The sequence below is a fragment of the Pan troglodytes genome, chromosome 19 (assembly GCF_028858775.2).
Source record: "Pan troglodytes isolate AG18354 chromosome 19, NHGRI_mPanTro3-v2.0_pri, whole genome shotgun sequence".
NCBI lineage: Eukaryota > Metazoa > Chordata > Mammalia > Primates > Hominidae > Pan > Pan troglodytes.
Genome location: NC_072417.2, coordinates 85,377,277 through 85,398,583, shown reverse-complemented (window position 1 = coordinate 85,398,583; position 21,307 = coordinate 85,377,277). Strand labels below are relative to the sequence as shown.

The following is a 21,307-nucleotide window of genomic DNA, read 5'->3' as shown; positions in this document are numbered from 1 at the left end:
AAGTGTTGCTGCTGTGCAGGTGGTCTCTGGGGCTTACAATCTTCCCCAATGTTCTTCCCCACCCCTCCCACCATTCTGGTGAACAAGCCTCTTGGGATTCTTTGAAAAAAAAAAAAAGTTGCTTGGGGTCACACCATTTAAACTTACCTCCCTAATTTTCTGTGATCTCATTTTTCCTTAAAATATCATTGGAAAAGTGTTTTTGAGTGGAGCATTTTATTTTCCATTTAAACATGGTGAAACCGAGACAGAGGGGCTAAGGCTTGGCATGAGGTTGGTGGACCTGGGCCTAGGACACCTTCTGTGGTTCCGCCTTCACAGGCTGGGAGCAGCGTTCAACCACAGTGACATCATGATCTCTGCCAGGGGATGCTCGGCCTCTGTGGCCTCTGCTTTGCTGATGGGTACAGACACCGTATTCAATGGGTATCCCTAGGGGCAAAGAAGTGATTTTAAAGGAGGAAACCCCCATGGGCTCATAAACTTTTGATTTTTTTTTTTTTTAAGCACAGTATGTTGGGCTCCATCTTTAAGTTCAAGTTAGTGACTACTCTGCTCTAGGAAGACCCGGGAGAGAGCTGAAACTTGGACAGTCATTAGCAGCTCCAGATGGAGGTGGATTGGGAAAGACTGGAGGGATGCACAAGCCACCAAGAGCAGAAAGTCCAGCCCTTCTAGTTTAGCAGTCTCCAGAGAGCTCTGCCGTTGCGGAGGTTGTCTGTACAGGTTGGTGGAGGACCACAGACCACAGAGCGAGGGGCATAGCTTGCTCTCAGTTAACCAGGGCTACTCGTACGAATGAGTTGTGCACTGTGCTAGGCTCTAGGAATTCAAACACATGAGGCCTGTTACCCACCCTAAAGGAATTTAAGGTCTTTTTGGAGCAAGAGATGGATAGCCTTTTTCCCATTATCTTATTATTATTATTATTTTGAAGACAGAGTCTTGCTCTGTCGTCCAGGCTGGAGTGCAGTGGTGCAATCTCAACTCACTGCAACCTCCGCCCCCAGGGTTCAAGTGATTCTTGTGCTTCAGCCTCGGGAGTAGCTGGGACTACAGGCACACACGCCACCACACCTGGCTAATTTTTTAGTAGTTTAGTAGAGACGGGGTTTCACCATGTTGCCCAGGCTGGTCTCGAACTCTTGAGCTCAGGCAATCTACCCACCTCGTCCTCCCAAAGTGCTGGGATTACAGGCATGAGCCACCACGCCTGGTCCCCCATTATCTTATGCTTACTGCTAAGCGTGGGACATAGGCAGTGAACCCCAAGGCTCAAGTATGAGCCTTCACCAAGGGCCAGAAAATCAGGAGGCTTTCTGTGGGTGGTGGGACTTGGGAGTGGGCTTCAAGGGAACGTATTGCAGAGAGGCAAAGCGGGGAAGGTGTTACAGGTGGTGGGGAGCAGTGAGCTTTAGTGTGTGTGGGGGGGTAGATATGAGATAAGATGACTATAGGGACATCTTACAAACAACGCTGGAGAGGAAAGAGAAGGGGTCAGAGTACAGATGGCCTCTCATTTCAGGCAGAGAGGTTGGGTCTGTACGTGGAAGGCAGTAGGGAGCCCTGGACAACTACTGAGCAGAGATTGGCAGAACTAATTGGTGTTTTAGAATGAGCAGCTGGGAAAACTCCGTAGAAGGGACCAGAAGAGGCAAGTCTGAAATCAAGGAGCCACATGGGGAGTTGCTTTAACAGTAGAAGGTCACTCACAGCTTCACCCCTGTGCAAAGAGAACCTTGGTGCAAAGGTTGACACAGCCACTTACCAGCCATAAGACCTTGAGCCAGTTTTAAATCTTCCTGTACCTCCTTGCCATATCTTTCACCTAGGGATGCTCGTGTTCATTCATTCATTCAACCCTAAAAGGGCCCATTTCAGGTGCTGATTATAAAATGGAGAATAAAACAGACAAGCTGTCTGCACTCAAGGATCTTAACAATCTTGTGGGCAGAGACACAAACCAAAATGAAATAAACAAATATGATTTCAGATTAGGCTCTGAAGTGCAGTCTGAGTGGAGACTTTGAAAGTTAAGCAAAATGTTTCAGGTTAAGGAAACAGCAAGTGCAAAGACCCTGAGGTATCAAAGATCTTGGAGATTTCCAGCATGGAAATAGAGATAGTGAATGGAAGAGCAGTGTACAGGGCAAGAAATGATGCAAGATGAGGGAGGATTGTCAAGGAAATTAAGTAAAGGAACATATGTAAAGAGATGAGGCCAGGTGTGGTGGCTCACACCTGTATTCCTAGCCCTGTGGGAGGCTTAGGTGGGAGGATGGCTCAAGCCAAGAGTTTAAGACCAGCCTGGGAAAAATAGGGAGACGCCATCTCTACAAAATGTTTAAAAATTAGCTGAGCCTGATGGTGCAGGTCTGTAGTCCCAGCTACTTGGGAGGCTGAGGCATAAGGGTTGCTTGAGCCTACAAGGTTGAGGCTGCAGTGAGCCATGTCAGGCCACTGTACTCCAGCCTGGGTGGCAGAGCAAGACTCTGTCTCAAAAATAAAAATGAAAGAAAGAGACAGAAGGAGTTGGGGGGTGGGGGCGGCGGAGAAGGAAGCAAGCAAGAAAGGAAGGAAGGAAGGAAGGAAGGAAAGAAGAGACATAATAGACAAATACATGACATTATTATTATGGGAATATCCTAGACCTGAGATTAGCCATTCTCATGGTCATAGGAATATAAGAGAAGTTGGATCATGAACAGCATTAGCAGAGGTGCTTGGATCCAGTGATGAGCTTTATGGGAGGGGAGGGCATCCCATCTGGGTGACCAAGAGAGTGAGGTTCAGTTTCCTGAAATGGGGAAGTATTGAGAGGAGCCTGGTTCAGGATATATGGGGATTTGTTTGGATGTAGTGAATTTGAGATCCTGGCTGGAATCAGTCATCAGCCTGCCCTGTAGGCATTTGGCAAAATGGGGCTTTAGGAAAAAGGTCCGAAACAGGGGTTTGGGACATCTTCAAGGAAGAGGGCAAGCAACAGGAATTAGGATGGGCTGAGGACTGTGCCTCGGGTTCCCCTTTGTGCTGGACCTGGGAGGAAGAAGGGGAGCCAAGAAAGTAGGAGGGAGCTTCAGAGCTCTGGGCACTTGAGCGAGGCCCCCTTGTCACCTGCATTCCCACCTTCTTGGGAGGCCTGAAGAGTTGGCAGAAGGACTCTGAGGATCAAGTCTACTCTTGCTTTCCTGGGCTCATGTGGGGCCGCAGACCCCGTATTTCTGGCATGGCCTCTGCAGGCTGTCGTGGAGCTCGCCCTCTGCTCCCAGCCTGGGCTTGTGTAACAGGCGTGGGGAAGTGCAAGGGGCTGTAGGTCCTGAACCGAAAGGTGGGTGTTGTGAGAACCGTCTGTCTATAATGGCACAGGTATTTGGGAAATGCCACAGAGCAGGTCTGTTCAACCCTGTGGCCTGCAGCCTGTTAGCTGGGTTAGGATTCTCAGTCAGGTTCACATTCAAGCCAGTATTGACTGTATCATTCAGTGGAAAGAGCTGTCCTCCCATCCCTGTAATTGACAGCAGAACTTGCCATCTGGGTGCGTCTGGCTCTTGTCTCACTTTGGGTCACGTCAGTGGTCCCAAGAGTACCCTATTTGGGGTACTTTTTATCCTTGATTTCTAAGCCATTTCTGATTTAGCAAACAAGTCTGTAGCTTCTATTTTTACTGTTTTTTTTTTAAGTACACTTAATAGTTTTATTTCTAGTTCAAAACAATGAATGTCCATCTTATTTTTATTATCTTTTAAATACCATGACACTTTTGTCTTCACCAAACAATGCCTGTTTATTTTAGACATGTAAAAATAGGAAAACAAATAAGTCTTAAACTGACTACCCAGAGATAACTAATGTTAACCTTTTGCTTCCTTCTTCCAAGTTTGTTTTTATAACCCATGCAATTCTATAATTTTTTTTACAGTATTAGCAATAGCTAACATTTATGGATTACTTGCTATGGTGCAGGAAATATGCAAAGCAGGTGAATACACAGTTTAATTTAGAATTAATTATATATATAGAAATAAGCAATATAGAAAAAAGCATAGTCCTGTTTTACATCCTCAAATAAAAATAACAATTATGGTTGTAGAGGGTTTACAAGGGGCAAGAAGTAGTCACTACAGCTATCCCCAGTTTTCAGGTGAGAAAATGGACACCCAGAAGGAGTCTAGACTAAGCTGGGCGTGATGGCTTACACCTGTAATCCCAGCACTTTGGGAGGCCGAGGCGGGTGGATCACCTGAGGTCAGGAGTTCGAGACCAGCTTGGCCAACATGGCGAAACCCGGTCTCTACTAAAAATACAAAAAATTAGCTGGGCGTGGTGGTGGACACCCGTAATCCCAGCTACTCCGAAGGCTGAGGCAGGAGAATCACTTGAACCTGGGAGGCGGAGGTTGCAGTGAGCTGAGGTTGCGCCATTGAACTCCAGTGTGGGCAACAAGAACAAAACTCTATCTCAAAAAAAAAAAAAAAAAAAGTCTAGACTAAGATTTTAGTTTGCAACTCTCTGCCTCTAGAACCCATACATGTATGACATGATTTTGATCATTTAATAATATGCTGAGATTGTGTTTTCCTTGTGTCTACAGCATTTTTACTGACTCCTTGGCATTCTTTTGCTCCTCATCCATGGCCTCTATTCACACCTAGAATGGATGGCTGTTCAGAATGAAGCTGGCATCACTGTGTTCACCATTCAGGAAGAGGGATATTTTTCTTTGCTATCTCTCAGCTCCTTATGAGACTCCTCAATGTAGCCTGCACGGAGTGGGTGTTTATCTCCTTCCAAAAAGTGCACGCTTGTCTCACCCAATTTGGAACTGGAGTTTGCGATTTGGCTAGAACTCTACAAAGATTGCACTCCAGCTGATGATAAGTTTGCACGTTCTAGTCTCTCTCTCCACCACCTCTCACTGGGTCACCTAGAATCCCTCTGGGCGAGGCACAAGAAAACAACATTTTCATTGCTTTAAGTCAGAGGCAGTTGTTTAGAACTGGTTTGTTTTTCCATAAAGTCATTGTCCTTGGAAAAAAAAATTATATATATATATATAATTTTATATATATAAATATAAATATATATATGCACACACGTGAGCACACACACATACACACCTCTGCCCGTGTATATATGTTTTTTTTAGGTGAGGTTCCCACATATGATAAACCTTAACCCAAAGTGGAGGAGTTTGGTGCCCACGCCAGAGCAAAATACTGTAACCCTCCACTGGTAAGCCTAGAAAAGCACAGTTTCTCTTTCACCCAGGTCAGTCTCAGAGAGAGGCACTTTTTAAGAATTTTGTGAGCAGATCACATGGGTATTAGATGCAGGGAAGCTTACCTCATTTATCTGACAGACTCACATTTTCTGTAGGCTAAAAGTGTGAATGCTAACCCTCTATATTGACTGGAGTCTTGTCTTTCAAGCTCTGGGTGTGTGGTCATTGCAGGGCTGACTTGGGAGTTTGGGTAGGGAATGATCATCCGCAGGGGAAACCCCCAGGAAGATAGAAAAAGAGAGGAGAAAACTTGCCGGCCTGCCATCAGGTTTGTTTTTGTTAGATGAAAGATAATCCTTGCTTGGTGTCAACTTGTCTTGGTGTTGCGGTAACAATTCTTTGGTGTCTAGCTCTTTAATGAGCATAGGAGATGAGTACCGACTCCTGTTAATCACTATCTCCTCTGGAAAGACTCCTTGGAAAGGGAGAGCAAATGAAAGAGAGAAAGAAAGAAAAAGGTGTTTGGAGAAATGTGTATATGTGAGTGTTCTCCAAGTAAACATTTCAGAGCCGGGCCAGAATAATTAGGAGGTACATTGCCATCTGGAAATGTTCATTCTTTTGTTTACCTTGTATTGAGTTTGTTCCAACTAGTGAATCCCTTGATATGGGATGCCTGACCTCCTCTTCCTTATGAAAAAAAATCACACGTATCTCCTAGTTGGTGCTTTCTTTGATTTTAGCTGAGCTGGGTTAGGTAGTGCGTGGGAAAGATCACCGGGCAGCTTGCTTATCGAAAAGCCAAGCCTGGATACGGTGGGGAGGGGCGGGCAGGAGAGAAGGCCTTCCACCCTCCTGCAGCAGAAAAATAAAGGAGATAAATAAACCCTAATCCTGACCTGGGGGCAAATCCCAATAAAGATCCAGGTTAATTTTTCCTGCCGATCCAACCCTGGAATTCATTGTGAGAATTAGACATTCTGCGGCACTAATTTGCCAGATCAGATTGTGTAATTATCTTTTATAGGCCTGGGTGTGATGTATCCTCCGTGTTTATGCTGCAGGGGGCTGAGTGTGTGTGTTTGGACTTCAGAGTTGCTGCTCCGTCCTGCCAGACTGCACTTCTTACACACAGGGGGCGGTGGCAGCTGTTGGAGCTTCTGCCTGGCCAGAAACAGGCCCAGGGTGCCGGGGCCTCTGATGAACTTGCCTGGAGTGGGTCAGAAAACTTTCAATACAGCCCAGAGTAAAAAGGATGTACCTATGGGAGGCAGGTGGGGATGGGTCCCCTGGCTCAAGTGGGGGTCTCCCAGAAAGAGCTTTCAGCAAGGGGTTTCAGTAAAGGCTGACAAATTTGGAGACTGGAAAAAAAGTAGGTAAACTCAGAACCAAATGGTGATGTTCATGATCTTTGGCACTTTTGTCTTCCTAGGCCCCTTCCTCCATAAAAATAAAACATTAAAAATTGTATTTTACGGCCGGGCGCAGTGGCTCATGCCTGTAATCCCAGCACTTTGAGAGGCCAAGTCAGGTGGATCACATGAGATCAGGAGTTTGAGACCAGCCTGGTCAACATGGTGAAACCCCATCTTTACTAAAAATACAAAACTTAACCAGGTGTGGTGGCTTGTGCCAGCTGCTTGGGTGGCTGAGGCAGGAGAATTGCTTGAACCTGGAAGGTGGAGGTTGCAGTGAGCTGAGATCGCACCATTGCACTCCAGCCTGGGGGACAGAGTGAGACTCCATCTCAAAAAAAAAAAAAAAATTGTATTTTACAATTACAGTGATACAAGGATGAATAGAATCCAGGCTGGATTCATTGTTATCTAGGCATTCATATTACCGTCATTTTATTCATTCTCGTTTTCAAAGGAATTAGAACATTTTCTTGGGCCCCCTAAAAGTATTGGGGGCCCAGTGGATGTGTTGGCCTTGGGTGGGTTTCTAGAAGTTGGACCCAGTGGTTTGGCTTCTTGACTACTTGGCATGTTTTGTTGAAATCACTCCGCTTTGATTTTGGACCCATCAAGAATGTCCAAGAATTCCCCCAACCTGCAACTCTTATTCTGGCCAAAGAGGGGGCTCTAGCTCATAAAGTGTTGACATCCCATTTCCCGTTCCAGGTATTTTTCCCTCTCCAGCCTGGTCTTCTCCTGTAGCGCGTGGCCGCCTTTTCCAGCACGGCCTCCTGCCTTCCTGGTGCACTTTTTGGAGAACGTGGCAAGTTTGTGGGACTGGACGTATTCCAGCCTAATGTGTCCTTGTGGCCTCACCTGCTGGGCCTTTTATTTCTTGTTTCCTCAGTCTAAGGTGTCCTGGAGGAGAGGGCTCTTCCGTCTTGGTTGGAGGTGTCTTGCTGCTGATGTTGAGCTGGGAACCACTAGGTGGTGTATGGCTCCAGGCATCCCCGGGAATGTCTGGAAGGAACCGGGAGGGGTGGGGCCGGGGGTGCAGAAGGCAGGGAGGGACCCTTGGGGGCAGGTTGTGGGTAGCCAGTTGCAGTCTGTGGCCTCCCTCAGAGGTTTGGAGTCGGGCGTGGCGTGCTGCTGTTGGCCTCTTTCCGAGGGAGTGCCATCCACTCCCTGTCCCACCGCTGTCCGCGGTGAGGACAGTAAGGGCAGTGCTACGTGGTGGGGAGGTGTGTGTGAAGCCACGGAAGGGCTTCACAGGGCAGATGCCAAGGCCAGTGGGCCCCGGACAGAGTCAGGCTCCCTGGGCGGCCCTGTGTCTTGGTGGCCCTGATCATCCTGCCAATGCAAAAAGCCAGCAGGCAAGAGACCCCTACTCCCTTTAAGGACCAGAGCAGAAACAAACCATTGTGTTGAATGCAGTGATCCAGGTGCACTTCAGGGTACAAGCTGGACTGCTTAGAACAGGATTACAGGAAAGGGGAAAGGGGGCAGCTGTCTCTTGGGACGTGAGTAATGTCTCTTACCCAGTTGGCACTCGAGAAGTCAACTGGGCACGTCTCTGGGGCCTCCTGGAAAAGTGTTTTCCACCCCAGAGGAGAAAGCTGTGGCTGGAGGTAGGGATGTGGTCAGCTTGCCTGAGGTTCCTCGGGGGCATAGGAGGGCAAGAGGGGATACCTCTAAGTCCCTGCAACTCAGAGTGTTCTGAGGACCCCCAGTGCTGGGTTCATCCAAGAGCATTTTAGAAAGGCAGAATCTCAGGCTGCCACCCCAGACCCCCCGAATGCAAATTTCAGCAAGACGGCCAGATGATCCTCAGAGTCTGCTACTTATTAAACTTACCTGGGGAACTTAAAAAAAAAAAAAAAATTCCTAGTGCCCAGGCCTCACCTGTAGCAATCAGAACCTCTGGGGGTGGGGCTCAGGCTTCAGAATGATTTTCCAGCTGCCCAGGGGAGGGGGCAGGGATTTCCATGAGCAGCCAGGTCTGAGAGCCTCCACTGTAAGCCTCTGCCTCCCCTCTTTCACCTACTCCCCACTGTAGGATTTCAAAAAGATCCCTCTCCAGTGTCCCACTGCTCTCTCTCCCCAATCTCTGCCATTATTAAATTGGCAGAATTGAGGCTTCATGGGGACAGGGTGAAGAGTTAAGACTGAGTCAGGATAAAATGCACATCCCCCACGGAGGGGTAACACTGAAGCTACGTCCATTCAGCTGGGCTTTAGCTTGAATGAGTTTATTGGATGCTTCCTACCTAGTAACAAACTGAAAATGGGTTACGCATGGGGGTGGCTCTGTATAAAGTAGAAACAGGAACCCGTTCCAGATGCGGGGGTTGGAGTTGGTGGGTCTTGTGGAGTTTTGCTTGCTCTGTTGTGGTGAGTTTTCTAGCATTTGCAGGTTAGGTCCAGCATCGGCCAGTTAGGTCCCAAGTGTTGCATGATTCATTGGGACTAAAACTGTCAACCTCCTTTGCCCTGCAGTCAAGAGCCTGTGCATTGGAGGTTGGTCCTGGGTTAAGTTCATGGGTGTGGTAGTGGGAGGCAGGCCCAGCAAACATGTATTGCTGCTGTGGGCTGTGGGGGTGCTGGAGCCCAAGGGGACCTCCCATCTGATCTGGTGGTAGGTGCTGGTTGATGGAGTTGGCCACAGGGTACCAGCCCAATCCTGTCCTCAGTAACTCAGAAACCACCGGAGTCATCATGTATAATGTACACCCAGCAAAAGAACAAACACCAGCCAGAGACAATCCTTTCTCTTGTGTGTGAAGGTTACAAGTTTTCTGTTTCAAATCTGATGGTATTCTTTTTCCCTTTTTTCTTTCTTCTCTCTGTTTTCATTTGCCAACCTAAGGGTCTAGAGTGATTTCTTTGAGCCTAATGATGGGGAAAGTTAGAATGGGGCTATTATCTTTAAACACCTTTTGAAATACTACTCTTCCTGGTGTCTGAATTAGATTGAACAGAGGTTGGGTTTAAAGATTAAATATCTATTTTAGCAGCAGCAAGTATGCTGATATCTGTGTACGTTTGTTCAGGAATTATATGGGTGGAATGAAAGAGAGAAACCCACAACAGGAATGTGTAATTAATAATAGTATAGCTGATGTTTATTGAGTAATAAATAGGGACCAGACATGGCACTAGATGCTCCTCATATGTCATCCCATTCAGTGAATTCAGACATATAATAAATTAGAACATATAAACATTCAGAAATAGGATCATAGGAGTAAAAGACCCAATAAAAACAGAACAACTTGGCACTGTGGCATTAGGTTGTTTTGTAGTAAATGTCCATTGTAAACTTAAGTATTTTTATAACTTGAAAAAAATTACTATCCAGTGTAAATATCCATTTACATCTTAGTTTACTCTAGGTCAAGTTTGTGATCATAATAAACTGTATTTCTTTGAAAATATTCTTCAGTCTGCTGTATCCATAATTGGGATAGGAAATGAATTATTCCCCTTTTTCTGATGAATGTAGTTTTAGTCTATATGGAAGAATAAACAGCTATTAAACTCCTATGTGCTTGGGGGGAGCTGTCTGGCACTGAGGAACCACTCCGTCCACATTTAAGCTTCAAGATGAGTTTCATTATCTTGCTTCCTGGTGTAACTCTTCCCTTATTTTTCTAGGTGGAATCAGAGGTTTCTGGCTGACTCGGTGGGTGCTTTGAACCAGGAAAGGACAAGAAAGAGGTGAGTTGCACTTGGCAATTATAGTACAGCTGCCTCCCTGTGGCTCTTCTTGCTTTGAGGTTTGCTCCTTCTTCAGTGCAACCCTTTGCCCAGACATCCCTAATGCCCCCAGCTCAGAGCAGCAGTTGGCAGGCAGGAGCTTTGCCGTTAGCCATCGGAGAGCCCCAGAGACAGGGGTTAATAAGTACAAACAGTCATCACAATTAATTCAGGCCAGGCTGTGTGCTCCTGGCTTTTAGTTGAATCAACTCATTTTCACCTCTCACAACTCTAGCAGTCAGGTCCTGTTATGCCCAACCTACAGATGGGGAGACTGAAGTTCAGTCACTCGCCCAAGGTCACACAGTTAACTAGTGAGGGAGCCAGGCCTAGACTGTTGCTGGGATCTATTGCTGTTTTGAGTGACCATGAATTTTCCCAGCTCCCCGGGGCACCATGCAACAGCTCCTGCTACCTGCCCTGAACACGCCGAGTCCACTGCAGGGCACAGAGGTCTCGCAGTTTGCAGGGAGAACATGAAGCAGGTGACTCAAAGCCTGCGGGTCCAGGAGGTAAACAGGTGGATTGCACCTGCTGGCCTTCAGGAGCACAGAGACTGTCCATGGGGTTAAATGGGATATCAGGGCTTTCTGGCATGCTGCCGACTGAAGTCTGCTCCCAATAAAACAGGATGTGGAACAAGGGGCCGCTCTCCTACTGCAAGGGCTGGGTTTGCCCAGGGCTGTCTAGATTCCACCATCCACAGCAGTTACAGCACTGGGTATAAGTCTCAGTCGTAAGTACTAAGCAACAGATCATCTCTACTAGTATGAAGCCTGGGAGAGGTTTGTCCCCGCTGCCTGCAGAGCCACCAGGGGTCATACTGGCAGATTGCAGGCCCAGCAGCAAAAAAAAAAAAGAAAGAAAAGAAATGAAAGGGAGTGGGGAAAATGGGTAGGAGGAGAGAGGGAGAGAGAACAAATGCCCCCTTCCTCCCGTTCTGATGGTGTTAGGGCATGAGGGGTACAGAGTGCAGGGAACACCCAATGGGGACATTATCATGCCATGGAGCAGCTAATACTGCTTGAGTTGCTGTACAATGCAAACACATTTTTGGAACTAGACAGATTATGTTGCAAATTTGTCACTGTCAGGCTAGCGTAGTGGTAGAGTGTGGACCCAGATGCCCTGGGTTCAAATTCCATTTCCACTGTGTCTTTGCTTTGTGACCTGGGGCTGGTGACCTTCACTTTTCTGGACTATGCTTTCCACATTTATAAAATGGAGATCATAAAAATAATCTCTTCCATGTTTTGAAGTGAAATGGAAGAATATACAGTTAAGTGCCTGGGATGTATTATGCATTTACAATGAATGTCAGTGGTTTTCTTCTGTGTTTTACAATCTCCCTAGCTCTGGATATGATCTTGGGTAAATTACAAAGCCTCAATTTCCTCATCTATAAGATGCTGATGCTAATACCCTGTCCTCAGGGGAGACTGAGAATTGAATGAAATAACCAAATTGAAAGTCTAGGTCCCAGTAGATGCCTATTAGTTCCCTTCCTTATTTATCTTTATCATATTCCACATGGCTCAAGTAGAAGGAAGGTGGACATTGGTTTTAACTCCCCCACTCACTAGAATACTAAGTCCTGACAATGACTCCACAGCAATTTTCCATTTGATCCTTTCCCTCCCTTCTCCGAGTCATCCCTCTCATGTTGGCTTTTGTAGAACAAGCTGGGATAACCACAAGGGGCCCCAGGCGTTGGACTCCAAGTCTTTCCTCCCCAAAGTAATCCTATCGATATCTTCCCTAAGCCTCTTTCTGAAATCCAGCATTGGACATGGCATTTTCTTATTTGAAAAAACCCATCATGGCTCTCTGTTTATTGTCCCAGCAACCAAATCTCATTGGACAGTCCACCTCACTTCCCATCACTTCCCACTCACATTTGGATCCTTTCAGCCCAGCTCACCTGGTCTGTATCCCACCCCAAGACTGGACTTGACCGTACCCTGCCACTGTGCTCAGCACACCCCCTCCCTGTGTCACCATCTGTGTACCTCACCTGCTTAAAACCCCACAGCCATGGCACCATGGGGCTGGCAGCTCCTTTACCTGCCCACCATCTCACTTTCAGAACTTCATCTGCAGTGCTGCCTCTGCCTTCCAGCTAGTGCCTTGAGAGTGGGATGAGGGTGGGAGGGGATCTCTTTCATCCCCCGCCATCCTTTCTTCACTGCTCATCCTGGGATCCAAGGAGCACACAGTAGGTGCCCAGATGACTACATGCACTCACCGGTGGGAGCGTGGGCCTGGAAAGAGAGTCTATGGTTGAAGTTACTCTTCAGCTACTGTTTGGGTTTGGATGTGTATTGGGGTGGGGGTTAGTTAATGAGTGATGCCAAGGGGATTTCCAGGCAAACTTCGGGCACTGCCTTTCTGGAAGCAGCACCTTCTGCCTTTGCCAGCCCTCTCCCCCACTCCCCAGGGAACCCCACCCTGAAGACCAGCTCATTCCATGAGATGCATAGCCCCCTCCCCATGAGTGGCAGTAATTCCACCCTTCACTTGTTCATCGATCGGTTCATTCATTCATTCACTCACCTAATAGATATTTACGGGACTGCTGGCACTGCTCTAGGCAGAGAACAGACACTGAACAAAACAGGCTCTGTCCTGCTGGCATGGAGCTTGGCTTCTAATGGGGTATATTAGTTCATTTTCATGCTACTGATACAGACATACCTGAGACCTATGTCTGCTGATACAGACATACCTCCTCCACGTGGCTGGGGAGGCCTCACAATCATGGCGGAAGGTGAAAGGCATGTCTTATGTGGGGGCAGGCAATAGAGAATGAGAACCAAGCAAAAGGGATTTCCCCTTATAAAACCTTCAGATCTCGTGAGGCTTATTCACTACCATGAGAACAGGATGGGGGAAACTGTCCCCGTGATTCAATTAACTCCCACCAGGTCTCTCCCACAACACTGGGAATTATAGGAGCTACAATTCAAGATGAGATTTGGGTAGGGACAGAGCCAAACCACATCATGGGGCCAGGAAAGATGAGAAGCATTGGGTCAGCCATCATTCCTCTTTTGTCTTTCCTGTCCTGCATCCACACTGGCTGTCAAGGTGGGGCAGGCTAAACAGTAAAAAATAGTTAGTATGTAAATTATCTAGTATGTAAGGAGGTGATAGTGTTATGGAAAAAAAAACACAGAGGCAGGAAAGGCAGCTCCAGTGTGCAGTGCAGGGAGAGAGGTGGAGGGCAGGTTGTAGGGCTGAATGGAGAAGGTGACATTTGAGCACAGACTTGTAGGAGGATGTTTTGGGGAAGAGCCTTTGGGACAGAGGGAGCAGGTACATTGGGGCCCAAAGCAGGCGGGAGTGTATGGTGTGCTTGAGAATCAAGCTCAGTAAGTGCTGAGCGCCGAGAGGGGCGGTGACCGTCAGACCAGGCCAGGCCCAGAGGCCTTGGGCCTTCCCTCTGAGGGACCTGGGAGCCAGGCAGGGTTTTGAGCAAAGCATGCTGTGATCCGACTCATTGTGAAAAAGGCCTCTTTACAGGGAAGCTGAGAGCAACAGGGCGGCCAGTGGGAGGAGGGGATGGCAGGGGAAGGGTCCAAGCAGGAGGGGTATCGAAAGTGCCTGTTTGTGTCCCAGGCACACAATGGCACACATACGTTACCATAGAATGACACCGATGGTGGTGATAAGGTCAAACGCCACGGTGCCACATCACAGGGACTGATTCTCAACAACCGTGACTCCCAGATTCAGGATAGTCTCTTGCATTGGGGTCGTGGCTTCATATGAGGGTCACTCTCCTCACCCTGCTGCCTGCAGAGCCACCAGGGGTCACACTGGCAGATTGCAGCCCCAGCAGCAAAAAAAAAAAAAAAGAAATGAAAGGGAGTGGGGAAGATGGGTAGGAAGAGAGAGACAGCAAATGCCCCCTTCCTCCTGTTCTGATGAAGTTAGGGCATGAGGGGTACAGAGTGCAGGGAACACCCAACGGGGACATTATCATGCCATGGAGCAGCTAATACTGCTTGAGATCATTCTTCGTGGTCTCCCTGATGCTCTTTGAGGGGTCCCCTTGTTGTCTTGCAGCCTCTTAGCACCCTCCCGTCTTCCTCCTCCCTCCAAGAAAGGACAACTTGACAACGGCAGGAATGAATGGGTCGGCCGTCTTTCCTCTTGTCTTTCTCGTCCTGCAGCCACAATGATCCTCCAGGCAGGACAGGCTAAGGGTGCTTCAGAGCTCGCAGAACCAGCGTGTCTTTCTAAGAATGCTTCCAGGACGGCCCCGTCTTGGTGGTGATTAGCAGCTGTCCTGTGATTGCACGTAACCTGAAAACAGAACCTATAAGGGAAATGAATGCCTGGTGCCCTTCGTTGGGGAACCTTGCTGTTCATGCACACGGTGGAGAGCTAGCTGGGGGCCACGCCAGAACCCCCTTCTACCTGATAAAGCCTTAGAATTGTGGACATATTGCAGTCTGCTGGAAGCGCTTAGAGCAGGAAAGGGCAATGGGAGTGGTGGGGTCTTTACCTGTGTGTTTCTCCCAAGGTTGAGTGTGTTTCTGAGTGATCCCGCCAGGCTCCTGGGCAACATGGACACTTTCCTCCCCCATGCCTTGCATTCTTCTGCTCCCAGGCCAATGGCCCAGGGAGATGGAGCAAGATGGTAGCCTCATGGCCGGGTCCCTGGAGCCAAAGTTTTAAACAGTGATATTACAATGTTACTGCCTTGTGTGGATTTCACATACTTCCTTTTAAAGAACTGTCACATTCCCTACCATATAGCTCCAAAAGCTTCTGTGGCGAGATCATTAGGAGGAAGGACTGTTTTTAAAGGTGAAAACTCTGACGCTCCAGGAGGACACGCTGTCTCCCCAGGTCCATCCATCGCGTGTGTGTGTGTGTGTGTGTGTGTGTGTGTGTGGCGGGTAGGGGAGAGGTGCTGCGGCTCGAATGTTGGTTTCTGCCATAACCATAATTGAGAGTGAAAAACCCGGGCCCTGGGAGAAAGAAGCCAGTCCTGGTTCTGAGTGTCAGCGGCAGTGCGGATGAGCTCACCCGGGGACCAGAGCCATTTAGAGGATTTGCAGATGGAACTTCCCCTCGGGGTCCAACTGTGAGTCACTGTGGTTCCTGTCCCTGCAGCGGGCTCCATCTCCAGGCCTCCCACTTCACCCTGGGACATTATGGTCGCTGGTCAGACCTCATGACTCACTTGGACTCTTGAGCCACCTCTGGGGGTGGAGTCTCTCTCCTGGCATCTGGACCCTTGGTGCTATCGACGAAGCTTGGCTGGCGCTCTTAGCTGCTATGTGCAAGACGTGTGTCCCAGGGAAAGCCCCTCTCTCTCTGCAGAGGTCAAGTGAAAGCCACGGCCGCAGCCAACAGAGTTCAAAATGCAGGCTTGGAAAGTCCAGGGGGCTCTGTGGAGGTGAGACAGCCACAGGCTGAGCTTTCTGAGCCCTTGGGGTGAGTTTGGCTGTGATACCTGAGAGATGGGGGAACTAACAAGCACCGTGTTGCAGTGTCGTCCCATGCAGAGGAGCGAGCAGAGTTCACCCAAAAGGCCAACGGCTGGCAGGGTGTCACGTTTCCCACCACACCCGGGGCTCAGCCTCTGCTGTCATTTCTCCTCCTTGGTTTTCATCTTCTAAGGGAAGAAATAGTGTCATCTTTTCTCAACCTGTCAGTCTCACACCTGCCTGGAGCCCCTGGCAGTGAGACACCCAGTGCTGTTTAATCTGATGTCATCTCTGTTGATTGTCTGTTTTAGAAACCAGGTAGCAAGAGGGACTTTCTGAGGATTAAAAAAAAAAAAGTAAATCCCCAAACTATTTCGGGGAGGTTTTTTTTTTTAACCTCCTGTTTTTTAGTTTCATTATTTCTTTTTCTCTTAAATACACTCTCTTTTTTAATTAAGAAAAATTAATTTTTTAAATTAAAAAAGAGAGACCAAATGCACCCCTTGGGTTGAGGAGTTATGAGAGCAATGTTTAGGGTAAAGGTCAAAGGTGAGGTGGATGTCACTGGGTCTTGGGCATGGGTACCCACCTGCTGGCAAACATAAGGGAGGCCACACGAGAGTGGGGAAAGAAGGGTTACTGAAAAATGCATATGAGCTTGTTTTCTCTAATGACGTTTATTTGTTGTCTATCAGGAGATTAGTCCTGAGAGACTGACACCAGAGCCACCTGACGAATGTGGGTGCTCGGAGCCTTGGACTCGATGACCTACCTATCCTGCCTCCCACCTGACTCCTGAAGTAGGGGAGTGTATTAACAGTCACAGGCCTCAGTTTACCTGCTTTCAGCCTCTGCCCTTCCCGAGAGGGTTGAAGCTGACTTACTGCATCGCAGTTTTGTCCTTTAGTTCATCAGCTCTGGAACTTTCCACTTCTGGTGTTTTTGGTTTCCAAACAGAGGATTGAGGATGTATAAGAGCAATGTTTAGAGTAAGGTCAAAGATGAGGTGGATCTAACTGGGCCTTGGGCATGGGCGCCTACCTGTCAGACTCTGTCCTTCTCAGACAGCTGCCCAGGCAGAAGCTGCCTCTTGGGACCGTGAGTGGGCCATCTCCATTGAGAGAGTAGGGGGACAAAGGGAAAAGGCAGGGACTGGGTCACTCCTGGGGATGCTGTTTGACATAGACCATGAGGGTCAGCCCCACTGGGCCTGGCTGACCTGGTAGATGGGTAGGTCTAGGGTATGAACATGGATATTAGTTGGCCAGGGTGTGAGAACTTGTGTGAAAGGGTCGGCCCCTGGGTGACTCAGTCTCCTAGCAAACTATAAAAGGGAAGTGACTCATTTCCAGCCCTGAACAAGAACTCCTAAGGCTAGGCCGCCAGCACCTGTCTGGGACGTGGTTAGTTATTAACGCTGCCAGTAAGAGTGTCATGGGAACCAAACGCAGGCCTAGATGCCTGGAGGCAACTTGGCTTTTCACAGCTTGCAACTGTCCATTCACCTTCCCGTGCTGTGGCTCCTCTCTGCCTGACCCCAAATGCAGAGGAGCCCCTTGAACTCTTAGTTGCTGGTGGCTCCCCAGGTGCCTCTTGAGGGTGCAAGGGGGAAGGGGGAAAAAGAAATGGGTTGGTCAGGGGAAATCACAACTTTTTTTTCTTTTTTTGTCCTGTTTAGAAGATCAGGTTCAAGTTGCCAGCCAGACTCTGGGCTTCCAGGAGGAGTGGGCTGTGGATGGCCTGGCCTCATTTGCATGTCCCTCTCCTCCCGGCCCTGCAGGTGCCACCTCCTGAGTCCTGGTTCCTGCGGCTCCGTCGAATCTGCAGTGAAGGCCTTTGGGAAGCGTGGGTTATGTGGGTCCAGGGGGCCCACCCTCCCGTGGAGGCCCTTGACCTGAGGATCACTAACTCACACCCCACCGACCTCTGGCCCCCAACAAGGGCAGTGTTCCTCTTGCTCCATTCTGCTCTGAAGTCCCCCAAACCGCTTCCTGGGGCTGCTTAGTGAAATACAAGTCTCATCTCTGAGGACCTCTACAGGGCTGGTGAGTTGAGCCAGGAGTTCAAATCAGCTCTGCCTTCTCCTTTCTTTTTCCACATCTGGAAAAGTACAGAATGGGCAGCTTCTCCTCTCAGATCCCAAAAGGCATGTTTTACTGCTCCTGGGGGAGGCTCAGCCTGGGCACAAGCTATGTCTACTCCTGCCAGGGCCCTGCCCCTCCACTTCCAAACTGTCAAGCAGGAGGAGGGAGGATGATTGAACAGAAAGACACAGGAGTTTTAGTGAGTCAGGCTCCCCAGTGTCCAAAAAGGGACCCAGGGCCCAGGGGGAAGAGACATCCCTGGTATTTGTTGCCACCTTTGTAAAACCCTCAAGTGCTGGCGGGCAGCACAGAGGGAGTGGCGATGCCACTTGCCTGCCTAGTCTATGGGAGGAATTGGGACATGTGCTCCCTGGGTGGCCCTGAGCAAGCCATCGAACTGCTCCCCCAGAGTTTCCCCATCTGTAAAGTGGGAATAATAACAACACCTGTCCTACTTACTTGACAGGGTTTATGTGAGGCCGGCTGAGATCACCGAGCATGTGACAGGGCTTTGGGAGTGGTTAAGGGCCACCCAGATCGGGGTTGAGGCACCGGGGTGCTTATGGTGATTAGCAGCAGAGCAAGGCCTGAGGTCTGTGCTCCCCAGGGAGGGTGGCTTTACAGGCACCCACCTGCGGCTTAAGAGCTTCTTGGGCCTCCCACGGCTGATAAATCACCACCGGGTGGGTGTGCTTTGTCTGGGCTCCAGCATGAGCAGACAGCCTGCCCTTGGCAGCTGCAGAGAGCAGCTCCTCTGCCTTTTCTCCCTTTCTTAGTGGGTTGGGCAGGCGCAAAAATAGATCCCAGAACCCCATCTCTTAGGTTTTGCCAAGGGACCCTCCAACTGCTCATCTAGACATTCTGGTGGCATTGAGTTCCTTTCTCAGGTCACATAACCATTGGGGGTGCTGATTTAGGTGTCTCCTGGCATGGGATTTGCCCTGGTTTATCACCTGCTGCTGCTGCTGCTGCTTTTTAAAAAAATTGAAGATGGGGTCTCACCATGTTGCCCAGGCTGGTCTTGAACTCCCAAGCTCAAGTGATTCTCCCACCTCAGCCTCCTCAGTAGCTGGGATTACAGGCTCATGCCACCATGCCCTGCTTATCACCTTGCCATCAAAGAAGAGAGACTTGCAGAAGAGTGTCAGATTCTACCCCATAGTGCAGTATACCAAGGAGGTGGTCTGCAAATGGCCATTGAATATACAAATAGTCTCAGACTTAGCATTTTCTTTCTCATGGTTTATTTTGCTTTGTATAGTTCCATGCATTTGTTGAAAGGAGGAAGATTGAGATTTAAAGGAACATCCCTAGTGGGATAATACCCATCTGCTTAGTGCCTTTTCAGTGCTCAGCACTGTGCTAAGTTATTTGAGTACAGTCTTTGCTCTCATATTTAATAAAATCAGACTCTTTTTGACCACCTCATTCCATCTCCCATTCAGACCCACAACATCCTCCCAGCCTGTCCAGATAGGTGCTTTCTGCTTGGACACTTTAATGATGGAGAATTTTATCTCTCCTGAGGCCACCCATTCTAACATTGGCAACTGCAGTTGTTGGGAAGTTCATCCGTTTAGGGAGTGTCCATCTGCCTTTGGATACTTCCATCTGTAGGTCCTGGGCAATGAACAGGGGATGAGAGTATGGCATTATGGCTGAATTGTGGGATGCAGACTACAGAAAAGTTCTGTGAAGGGATGGGACCTGGAAGAATCAGAGAAGACCTCGTGGAGTTACTGAAACTTAGAGAAAAAAATGGACTGAAGTAGAGAGAGAGCAGGGAGGCTGGCTATGGTGGCTCATACCTGTAATCCCAGCACTTTGGGAAGCAGAGGTGGGCGGGTTGCTTGAGCCCAGGAGTTCAAGACCAGCCTGGGCAACATAGGGAGACTCTGTCTCTACAAAAATTAGCCACACAGGTAGCTAATTTTTGTATGTTTTTGTAGAGGATCCTGGTGGGAGGATCACTTGAGCCCAGGAGGCGGAGGTTGCAGTTAGCCAAGATGGCACCATTTTACTCCAGGCAGGCTACAGAGTGAGACCCTGTCTCCAAAGAGAAAGAGAAGATGAAGGCTTTCTGTAATAGTTTGAGTAGTGAACTTCCAAAATTCATGTCCATCTAGAACCTCAGAATCTAACCTTATTTGGAAATAGGGGCTTTGCACATGGAATTAGCTAGGATCTTGAGATGAAATCATCCTGGATTCAGGTCCTAAATCCAATGACACATCCTTAGAAGAGAAGAAGACAGAGAGAAAGGCACTATGAAGATGGAGCAGAGATTGGAGTGGTGCATCCGCAAGCCAAGGAATGCTGAGGATTGCCTGCAGAAACCAGGAGAGAGGCAGGGGGCAGATTCTCCCCTAAAACCACCAGAAGGAATCAACCCTCTCCATACCTTGATTTTGGCCTTCTGGCCTCCGGAACTGTGAGAGAAGAAATTCCTGTTGTTTTAAGCCATCAGTTTGTACTAACTTGAAATGGCAGCCCTAGTAAACTAATACACCACCCAACCTTGAAAGACAGATAAGAGTAAGGAGGCAAAAATAACCATGCTTTGAGGGTTATTTTTGCAGCCCAATTCCCCAACCCCCCACCTCAAGTCTGTATTTCTCCCAGACTTGAGGTGGGGGGTTGGGGAATTGAGCTGCATGGTAAGGAGACTGGACTCTTTCATTTGTTAGCAGGCAGGGTCTGCAGGCCAGATGCCTCATGGTGCCAGGATGAGGTGTGTGTAGAGGAGAGTCTTTTTGCCAGGAACCTTGGAGGTTTTCAGAACCCAGAAGGATGCCAACTCTGGACCTCCTGCTCCGTTTGACTTCCTCTACTAAATTGCCACCAGTTCCTGCATCTTTATTCATAGAAAGGGATCAAACCATCCTTAACACTCATACCACTCTGCAAATAAACATGTAACTTATACAATGACAGAAGGAATTATAAGATGCTTACTATTAGAAAAATGTATAAAAGCAAAGGAAATACTTAGGAACCATATTTAGTTATAGGATGTTAATCTTTTATCATTAAGTAATAGTTCAATATTTTCTTGATTGTTAGTATTTCATTGTAGGAACATGTGACATGGTTATTTTTTAATAGTTTTTTTATGTTTCCAACATTTTTTTCCCTTTTGCTGTGAAATAAGGCTCTGATGACAATCCTTGCAGCAAACTTTATTTATATCTGTACTAGCTTCCTGAAGCTGATGTAGTAAGTTACCACAAACTTGGTGGTTTAAAGCAGCACAGATTTTTCTCTTGTAGCTCTGGAGGTCAGAAGTCTGACTGAGACTTCTGGAGCTAAAACCAAGTCATTGTCATCAGGGCAGGTTTCTTTTGGAGGCTTCAGGGGAGAATTGTTTTTTGCTTCTGATGACTGCTGGCATTCCTTGGCTTGGAGCCA

General features: G+C 48.2%; 1 long non-coding RNA gene across 1 annotated transcript in view; it reads left to right on the top strand.

The window, feature by feature from the left end:
- LOC454852 (uncharacterized) overlaps positions 1-21,307 on the top strand; it is a 189,790-nt gene that overhangs the window by 154,395 nt on the left and 14,088 nt on the right. Inside the window, exon 2 of the long non-coding RNA XR_010153373.1 lies at positions 10,273-10,335. This is a non-coding gene — a long non-coding RNA (uncharacterized LOC454852). The remainder of the gene's footprint in view (positions 1-10,272; positions 10,336-21,307) is intronic.